Source organism: Ahaetulla prasina, chromosome 16 (genome assembly GCF_028640845.1).
Source record: "Ahaetulla prasina isolate Xishuangbanna chromosome 16, ASM2864084v1, whole genome shotgun sequence".
In the NCBI taxonomy this organism is placed as follows: Eukaryota; Metazoa; Chordata; class Lepidosauria; order Squamata; family Colubridae; genus Ahaetulla; species Ahaetulla prasina.
Genome location: NC_080554.1, coordinates 14,496,109 through 14,506,693, shown reverse-complemented (window position 1 = coordinate 14,506,693; position 10,585 = coordinate 14,496,109).

Below are 10,585 nucleotides of genomic sequence, written 5' to 3'. Positions count from 1 at the left end.
GGCCATAGAGAGGGTGTTGTCTAGCTAGAGATGATTTCAGCCTGTATGTTACTTCTCTGCGAACAGCAGGTGGAGCAAGGCTGGCTAGATGGCAGATCTTATTTAGAGGAGACGGTATCTGATAATAATTCTGCTGGCATCATTCAGAGCATCATCCACCTTCCCAGCATGTCCTGGTTTATACCAAACTGGGCAGGTGAGTAAAGACATAACACCTGAATATGTACTGATTTAATAGTCATACTGTCCCAGCCCCTATTTAACTAGCATGCTAATCACATGTCACAGAACGTTTTATTTATTTATTTATTTTTGTCACACAGTATATATAAGCATAAGCATGAAACAACTATACAACACATAAGCATATATATGAGTATGAGTATGTACTGACTATATTAATTGGATATAACGAAGGAAAACAATAGGACAGGAACAGTAGGCAAGTTTGTGCTCTTATGCACGCCCCTTATTTTGTGGAACCATTTGCAGGTAACAAGTTATATTACTCTACAACATACCCACATTCTATAAAGGAAACTGAAAGTGAACCCATTAAAACCAAACATCATTTGGTAAGAATTACTTTTGACCACTGCATGGTGACTTGATCGTTATTGCATTAAGTTCAAGTTGCTTACAGACTCTTTATGGATTTCTCTGCAATCTTTCCAGGAATTGAAACCAGCTGACTGAAGCAGTGTCCCTTCCATCCCCAGTTCCCCCTTTTTTGAACAAACATAATTTGCTCTCCTCCATTATTTGATTTCAGCGGTTACTTAGGATTTTTTAAAGATAATGCATGTGGTTTCAAGTACCCAACTGATGCAACTATATTTGGCTCTAGATATTTAAATTCTGGATACTTAAACAAGCATTCCTTGTCTCTGCTCCTATCAGTCTTAAGCATCCATAGCGCATGAGGGCAGAACCAGAAGTTCTTCAGAAGGAGATTCAACTTGGAAATGGTGAGAATTCCTGACAGTGAAAATGATTAATTGATGGAACAACTCACCTCCATGAGTTGTGGGTGCTCCATCTTGGCAGGAAAGGAAAGGAAAGGAAAGGAAAGGAAAGGAAAGGAAAGGAAAGGAAAGGAAGGAAGGAAGGAAGGAAGGAAGGAAGGGTTTTTTACTACACTTTTTCTTACTTGGTACAGACAACACTGCACCAGGTGTAGAAAAACATTTATGCTTCAATATATTTTAAAAAGTTATTTTTCAGGACTTAACAAACAGAAATCCTGCAGAAACCAGCTTAAAGAATATCCCTCTGTCCCTCCTGGCTCTATGGAGAGGAGCCTGACTTGGTTTGAGCTTGATCAGGCCTCTGATGGCGTTCAGGAAGCACCCCTCCCCTCTTCGGATGAAGCTTGACGCTTTGCCTGGATGCAGCCTTGCAGGCCCCCCGTGGGCTGGAGCAGATGGTGCTGGAGGAGCATCAGAAGAGGAAGGGGCCCTGCAGAACCATGTAGCTACTCCCCTTCACTTCGAGAACTGCTGGGGCTTTGTAGCTTTGAAGGGGGCTTGACTTGAAGCCTTATCAAAGTAAGCATCCCTCAAAGCATTGCCCGCCCTGTTAAAAGATTCCTTAACAGGGGGAAAAAAAACACCACACCTCTCATCTTACTTTAGAAAAAATATGCCTTGAAATGTAAATGAAATTGGACCAAGCACCTGAACGTATTCTTGGAATCTTTGCATAGTTGGATCTTCTAGCCCAGTGCAGGAAAACTAATTAAAGCATCCATGATGGAAGATGGCTAGATACCAAGCTGAGATTCTGACTTCATCTTTCTTCTTTAGGCACTCCTAAAAACAGGATGGGATATTTAGACAGGTATGAACATGTTCCCAAAAAATAAAAGCAAATTGATGTGGGAGGGAACACCTGGAAATGCTTGGGGAAAACTCACTAGTTTCCTCCCTTCCCATCCTTTCATCCTAAAACTCTTTGAACCCACCAGGCGCATCATTTTGGGTCTTAGCCAGCCCTCAATTTGGGAGAACACCCATGACCTGCTTTCATTCGGCTCCCTAGGTGGCTCAGTGGCTAAGACGCTGAGTTTGTCGATCAGAAAGGTTGGCAGTTCAAATCCCCAGTATAGGTCTCCTGCGTGAGCAGGGGGTTGGGCTAGATGACCTCCAAGGTCCCTTCCAACTCTGTTCCAGTCTACCATCAGCCTCCCCTCCCTCCCTCCCCCAAATTGGAAAAGACTCAAGTTGAAGTAAGTGGCCTTTGGCTTTCAAAGCAGAGCTGGTACAAACCTTTGGGGTGTTGTGGGTAGAAACAGAATTCCAGAAGATGAGGGTGAGGAAGTGTGTGGGGCTAAGTGGAAATGTTTCATACGTGCCCACCTTATCTGTCCAGTTGGAAAGCTTTAGCCTGGAATTGTAGAAAGCCATTTGCTTGCTGCCTCAAATACGTTGCATTAGAAAAGGGGAAAAATTAGTGAAATAATGAAAAGGTTGAAAGGATTTCCTCTGAAGGAAGCTAAATGGCATTAAGTTGCATTAACAGAGGGTCACAATCAAGATCTAGTGAGGTGCTAATACCACTCTATAAGGTCTTAGTAAGGCCACCCCTAGAGTACTGCATCCAGTTTTGGTCACCACACTATAAAAAAGATGTTGAGACGTCTAGAAAGAGTGCAGAGAAGAGCAACCAAGAGGATCAGGGGACTGGAGGCTAAAACATACAATGAACAGTTGCAGGAACTAGGCCTGGCTAGTCTAGTGAAGAAAAGGACCAGGGGAGACAGGATAGCAGTCTTCCAGTATTTGAGGGGATGCCTCAGAGAGGAGGGGGTCAAGCTATTCTCCAAAGCACCTGAAGGCCAGACAAGGAATAATGGATGGAATCTGAACAAGGAGAAATTCAACCCGGAAATAAGGAGAAATTTCCTGACAGTGAAAACAATCAACCCATGGAACAGAAGTTGCCTTCGAAAGTTGTGGGAGCTTCATCACTGGAGGCTTTCAAGAAGAGACTGAGCTGCCATCTGTCAGAAATGGTGTAGGGTCTCCTGCTTGGGCAGGGGGTTGGACTAGATGACCTACAAGGTCCCTTCAACTCTGTTAATCTGTTAAATCTGTTGAATTTAAATGTAGGAATTTCAACGTAGAACCATGCAGGGCATTGTCGTAATTCCTTGTAGCTCCAGAGTATGAAAATGCTTCCGGTTTTCCCTTCACGGTTGCCCCCCATCCCATCCCTAGTGGAACAAGCCCCTTTGTCTCCCTCTCCCCCACCCTGTGCAGCTATATGGAAGAACTGTGTGGAGCACAGCAGGAGTTTGGATGTCCCCAAACACCCAGCCTCCTGGCCTGCCATCTCTTGCCCTGACCTGGCTCAGATGGACTGTATGGGGCTCAGTGAGCTCCCCCCGGCCTCCAGTTGTTGCCTCCAGAGAGCGTGGCTCACAGGTGACTTTTGTTTCTACTCTATTTGTGGGAATGCGCCAATTGTCCTTCCCCGCTCTGCTCAAGCCCAGGAATCCTGGAGAATCTTTTCAGAAATATGCATATAGGAGAGTTTTGTGAGATTTCTCCCCACCCACCCCACACACACTATTAACACATTTTGGAGCTTTCTTAATCAGCTGAAGGCTTTCTCTTTGCTTCCCCAAGACCAAATGAATTACCTGGTTCTGAGGCCAATTAGCCATCCTCTCCCAGGGCTGAGTCAATTTTTTTTCAGACAATTGGCTCATTAAAGCAGAAGGAACCGGGGCCCCAGATGCCCACCTGCTCAGACCTGCAGTGCTGACCTTTGCTGAAATTGGGGGAAGGAGGGGAGGGCTCAGACTCCTATGCTCCCACCCCTCCCCTCCAATCTATCAAGCAGTCTGTAAATATCAGGCTTAACTGACAGTTGGGCATCCCAGAGAGATTTGCTAATTTTGTTTAAAGAGATGTTTTATTTATGGGAGGATAGATTTGATTATCCCCAAAGCAAACCAAGTGTGATGCGCCTTCCACGAAGAAGCTCAGGTACTCCAGCAACTTGGGCAAATGCGAGGCTCTGCTAACATAGCAGTTTTCCAGAGCGGTGGAGATGTTGACCCAGGCCATCCACAGGACTTAGCATCAGCTGTGCCTTCGGTTGAGTGCTCAGTGGTTGGAGGAGCATTTGGCATGGCCTTCTCCTGAACATTCCTGAAGCCCTGGTTTTCCTTGGACAATGCTCTGCTGCAGGAATGAAGCACAATGTCAACCGTCCCAACTTGGTCCGTTAGAAAAGAAAGACTCCCAGGTCTATGGTTAGCCAAAGGTACACTTTACTAAAGCCAAGTGGTTACAGAAGAAGCAAAGCTGGATCTGGGATTTTCACGCCCCCAAAGCGTATGGTTAACTTTCCCTTGTTCTCATCCACCCCGCCCCCCCCCCCGGTTATCAAAGAGTGTCCAATTAGGTGCCAACAAATTGTTTGGGTAACAGTCCCTGTTTTTGCGGGCAGGAGGGTTTGGCATTTCTTTTGTGACCTTGGATCCACCCAGCGGTAGGTTTCACATAATCTTATCACCGGTTTGCCACACGCGTGCAAGCTCACTTCCCACAGGCCTTCCGTGCATGTGCTTTGCTCACACACGTGCCTTCCACGCATGCACCCGGTCTTGAAAAAGTGGCTAAATAGGACGGCATTACACCGGGGCAGGTGGGGCCCACCCACAGTTGCTGCTACCAGTTCACCCGAACCAGTCTGAACGGGCTTCATACCACCTCTGGAACCGCCGGTGATTCTCATGGACATCATGATGCATAGTTTTGATTCCTCATGCTGATCCTCCCCTTATGCCACCCATCTTCCCACCCTGTTTCGTATGGCAGGCAGGCAGCAGGCAATGCATGACATGGCAGAATGGCAGCCCTGACACACAGATTGCCTGCTATTCCTCCTCTGCCTCTGGGACAAGCAAGCCCAGGAAAGTTTGGGGTGTGCACAACTCTGCTGATGTAGCTTCCTGTCTCCCTGGCATTGTGTGGAGGAATGCCATTTGCTAAATTTAGGTTAAACTTTAAAAGAAAATCAAGGAAATGAGCAAGGAGAGATCGTCTCCTATCATGCTGGCACTAACTGTCCACGCTGAATAGTTGTCTTCTCCTTTTGACAGCTGGGAACATTTTGTTTGAGGAAGAGTTTGCAAAGAACTGGTCACTAATATCATTCAGCAATAGTACATCCGTTGCAAGAAAAACAGTTTTGATTCTAGCCTTGCTGCCTTAATTTTTTTTAAAAACCAAAAACCTCGGTATATAGGAAAGCCCTGGGAGATCCAGTTGCCAATTGTCCTGACAGAAAAATTAACCAGTGGAACAACTTAGCCCCCAGAAGTTGTGAATTCTCCAACACTGGAAGTTTTTAAGAAGAGATTGTGTCTAAAATGCTATAGGGTTTCCTGCCAGAGCAGGAGGTAGGACTAGAAGACCTCCAAGGTCCCTTCCAACTCTGTTATTTTATTCTATTCTATACCACCCTTCCTGAGAGAAACCAAGAGGATTGGCTAAGCATCGACACACCAGTCCTGCCGCAGGAGTGGCATGTCAAAATGGGATTGGCCAGTCCGTTTGGCCTTCAAATGATGTGCTTTTATCCCCAGGTCTGGGATCTTCCGTTTAATATAAGGCAACTTGGAGCATCATCTTTTTTTTTTTTTAACTTTTGGCCATGTCTTTTAAGAGAAACAGCACCGCTAAGTGGGTTCCTTCAGCCTGGTTCTGCATGATGGCAGCGATGGGTTTGGATGAGAAGCGAAACGAAGGAAAGGAAGTCCAGTTGGCTTTTGGAAAAGCACATTTGGGACAACCATGTCCTGAATGACTGAGAAGCTCCATAGATGTCAGGCTCAGAGCCTCTAGGCCCCTCCCTCCTTGCCCCCTCCCACCTGAGAAACAGCAGCTTAATTTCAAGTTATTTCTCAACTCTCAAAACAACTTTAGCTGAGGTCCTATTCTTTTTTACTTCATTTTTAGAATAATAATAATAATAATAATAATAATAATAATAATAATAATAATAATAATAATAATAATAATAATAATAATAATAATAATTATTATTTAATTTTTATACCGCCCTTCTCCCGAAGGACTCAGGGCAGTTCACAGCCAAGTACAATGAGTAAATACAATACAAATAAAATCAATAATTAAAAAACTTATTCAATATGGCCCCAATTTAAAATACATTTAAAAACGATAAAACCCATTAAAATTTAAAACCCAATAATAAAAATTCTAAAAATTCTATGCCAGTCCTGCGCAAAAGAATAGATACGTCTTCAGCTCGCAGCGGAAGGTCTGAAGGTCAGGAAGTTGTTGAAGTCCTGGGGGAAGTTTGTTCCAGAGGGTAGGAGCCCCCACAGAGAAGGCCCTCCCCCTGGGGGTCGCCAGCTGACATTGCTTGGCTGACGGTACCCTGAGGAGACCCTCTCTGTGAGAGCGGACTGGTCGATGTGAGGCTACTGGTGGCAATAGGCGGTCTCGTAAGTAACCCGGTCCTAAGTCATGGAGCGCTTTAAAGGTGGTAACCAGCACCTTGAAGGAAGACCACAGGCAGCCAGTGCAGCCAGTGCAGCTTGCGCAGGAGTGGTGTTACATGAGAGCCATGTGCGGCTCCCTCTATCACCCGCTGTTCTGTTTCCCTTCCCCCAATACTCCCAGCAAAGAGTCAGTCAGAGGCCTCCTTTTCTGATTTATTTACATATATATAAATGTCCTGGCTACGTCTACCCACGGGCCTGCCAAGTTTCTGGAGATAACAAGGAAATTACAGATAAGGCCAGAATTACTCACGAATATATTCTTCCCTCCGTTGATACAGATTGCCCGCCCAAATTCATTACTTTGTCCAAGACAAAAAACCAGGAAGTCCCGCCTCCTATTTATAGTCTCTGCAGATGTCACTGCATGACAATTATGACTTGGCTTTGTCCCAACTCTTCCGCTGCTGCGCACGCCGATCACGTCTACGTAACCTTGCATCACTCCAAAACTGTTCTTGGGGCGTTGCCAAATCAGAAGGAGGCTCCATGGAATCAGGCTTTGCCGGCCCCTCCTCCTCCCTTTGAGTGGGTGCCAGGGAGGGAAAGGGCTCAAGAGAAGCAGGGCTGGCCAGGTCTTCTCCCTCACTTTCTGAATCATCCGAGTCCAGGAGTCCGGGTCCAGGAACCTGGGTCACAACACCCGCGCAGCTGCATTCTGAACCAACTGGAGCCTTCGGGTGCTCTTCAAGGGGAGCCCCATGTAGAGAGCATTGCAGTAGTCCAAGCGAGAGGTAACCAGAGCACGAGTGACCGTGCATAAGGAATCCCGGTCAAGAAAGGGGCGCAACTGGCGGATCAGGCGTACCTGATGAAAAGCTCTCCTGGAGACGGTCGTAAATTGCCATAGATATTGGTGGGGGGGGACTACAGGGTGTGGGATATTTTCCTTCCATGTGCCAACGTAACAGCGGGAAGGCCCGTGGGAATCAAGGTTGTCTCAACAAGAGCTCGTAACTGCCATCTACCTGTTTGGCTAATTTAACCTGTAACACTAGGGGGTGGGGGTGGGATGTCTATTTTTTTATTATAATGAAACACGGGAAATATTTAGAATTGGTTTCACATTTGAACGTGCTGATATGATGCACCTAATAAACTGGATCTTTGAGAACAGCCACAGCCTCAGAGTCCTGAATTGATTGGGCCCATTACTCGGAACCATGAAATTATTACTTGATGCCGTGAGGACACAGGGGGACGCCCCTGGTTTCTGCTTGGAAAGGTGTCAAAATAGTCAGGTTGGCTCAGTCCCTCCCAGCCGAAATAATCTGGGGAAGAGGACAAGAGGGAGGGGGGCCTTTGGCTCAGTTGCTGGGTTGATGTGGGCTGCTTCTTTGAGTCAATCACCACATGGAGGGCGATGTGGGCCATCGTGCCAGGGAGAATGAAAGAAGCAGCCCAGCTCTCATGGCAAACTGACTAAGCCGGCTCCAGCTCCTGTGCCCCACGAGCCCCCTTGCAAGGCAAATCTCTCTTCTGAACAGACGGGTCATGGCCAAGCTTGGCCCCACTTGCGTCTTCTGGACGAGACAGTCCCATTGGCACCAGCATCTTCGGACAGGGCTCCTGGGTGGGTGGCTGAAGGGGGAAGCCGGGCAAGAGGAGGCTGGCATGAACCATCAGCTGCAGCCCTGCCCACAAAACCCAGCATTGTTGGCGTTAATGCAGCTGTTGAGGGTCTGCCACAGAACCTTCTCTAGTATCTTTTGCACATTCGTCCTTATTGTCCCTCCTCAATGTTTATTGCAACAAAATAAATGTACCTTTAAATCCTGTTATTTTTTAATACAGAAGCACAGCAGGAATTATTTGAAAGAGCATATGTGGAATTATTCTCCTGTGCACAATGGAAGACTGATACGCAGTTTCCTGGATCTGATTCCTTTTAGATTCATGACTCATTTCCATATTTTCCTTTTTTTTTAAAAAAGTCTCATTTAATTTCCTCTCTCTAGCTGTATGCCAGCCCCTTCTACATCACCTGTCAAACCCCACCACCAACAGGCTGCCTGGATTCTCTCTTTCAGTAGCCTCTAATATTGCTTTTTCAGAAGGTGAGGAAGGCCAGAAGCAAATCGAAAAGCTGTGGCAGTTTATGTAAAGCCGCAGGATGAGTGGAGCGGCCCTTGGTAGCTCCACCAGCCCGGTGATGGGATTATAACACCTAGTGGAAGATAAATTTCAATTTAGAGTGACACAAACTATTACTGTGCAAACAGCAAGCATCCGTCTTCCAGCTCCCTCCTCCCTCCTGGGTGCACATTTGAACAGATATTACCACCTTTGGGAAATTCAACAGGGGGCAGGAAGAGGAAGAGGAGATATGACAACTTGTGGAAATATGGTCCTTTTAGGGATGGAACTGGCCACCTGGGCCAGGGTGGAGTTAGGCTCAATGCCTTCCTCCCTCAGTGGGAAAATGGCGGGGGGGGGGGGGGGCTAAAAAAGGTGGTGGGAGGAGGAGGGCATTGAGCAGGCTGGTCTAGAAGGAGCTTCAGAGCAGTTAATTTCTAGTTTACATCTAGGCGCCCATCTAGCTGTGGAAAAAGCACCTTCGGGACAACCAATCTTACCTTGACTCATTTGGTGGTTTGAAGAATTTTATAGCCTTTTGATTGAGATAGGCAAGTCCAGATAGGAAGTCCCAAGACTGGGGGTGGGCTTCCATATCATGATCATGTTAAAATGATCCCGTAATCCTTTGGGGGTGGAGTCGGGGCAACAGAATGGAGCTGAGTGTTTAGTGGCCGGATGCCCTTCCTGTCGCCAATGAGGAGTTTTGTTCAGCAGATACATTCTCATTGTTCCCAGAGAGAGAAAAATCTGCCTCTTACCTAGGATCGAACTCACAGCCTCCTGATTGTGAGGCGAGAGCTCCACCTCTAGGCCACCGCACCACTCGGTGGGCTGCCATATCATGTTAGGTCCTAAAACCAGACACGCCACCTTCTGGGTTAACACAATGAGTTCTTTGCCTGTTTATATTGCATTCATGACAGAAGCTGAACTACAAACTAACAAACCTCCTTTAGCCTAGTCAGGTGTATTGTGTGAACCTCTCAGGCTGAGGAGGAGAAGAGAAGCTCAGAAGGATGTATAGCCTGCGGGTTCTTGTTGAGCAACAGGTGGCTGGTCCAGGTTCTACGCCCTGACTCTCACTACAGAACAACCTTCCTCCTACAGGCCTGACAGCTAGTATCAGAGATGGCATTCAGCCGGTTCGTACTGGGTTGGATGAACTGGTAGCGTCAACTGCAGGTGGGCCTGCCCTGGCTTAATGCCATCCTATTTAGCCACGTTTTTGAGACCGGGTGTATGTGCGGAAGGCGTGCGTGTGAACCAGTGGTAAGAATACGTGAAACCCACCCCTGGCTAGTAAGGTAAGTTATTGTTAAGCTCAGGTCCAGCACGTTCAGGAGTGGCTGAGCCTTGCTCTAATGGGACCCAAATAACAGGCGACAAGCATGGAGGAAGGATGCCCCTTCTGCTACTTCTTGCAATCCCACTACCCTTGCTTGGCACCTGGTGGTTCAGGAGATCTTCAAGGCCAGCCACAACCTGCTCTCCTGTTACTCCAGGCAGAATGACCCTGGCAGACCCTGGGGGAGGACGGGCCTTGGTTGGACATCTTGTGGTCCAGCTAAAGAAGTACGGATGGCCCGTTGAGAAAGTCCTCCCTCTTGGGACCCTGGACACTGAGAGCAATTTGCATCTTACCTTTACTTCCCATCTTCCACCTGGGAGCGAGCTGAAGGCCATGTTCCAAGGTCATTTCTTCCCTACAACTGTGCCAGGTTGTGTGTGGCACAGAGGGACTGGCCCACAGGCACCCTGTGGTGGACATGAAGCTCTCCTGTCCAAATCCAAAGCTTTCATTGTGACCATCACAGTTTTCTTAAGCTGAGATCAGAACTGAAGTCTCCATGGACTTCTCCTTAGTTCTGAGTTGGATCGCTCTTTAATCATCTTCCACCCGTTACTTCTTGCCCTGCCCTCAGGTGCCTTGGAGAATCGGTTGACCCCCTCTTCTCTGTAAGAGCC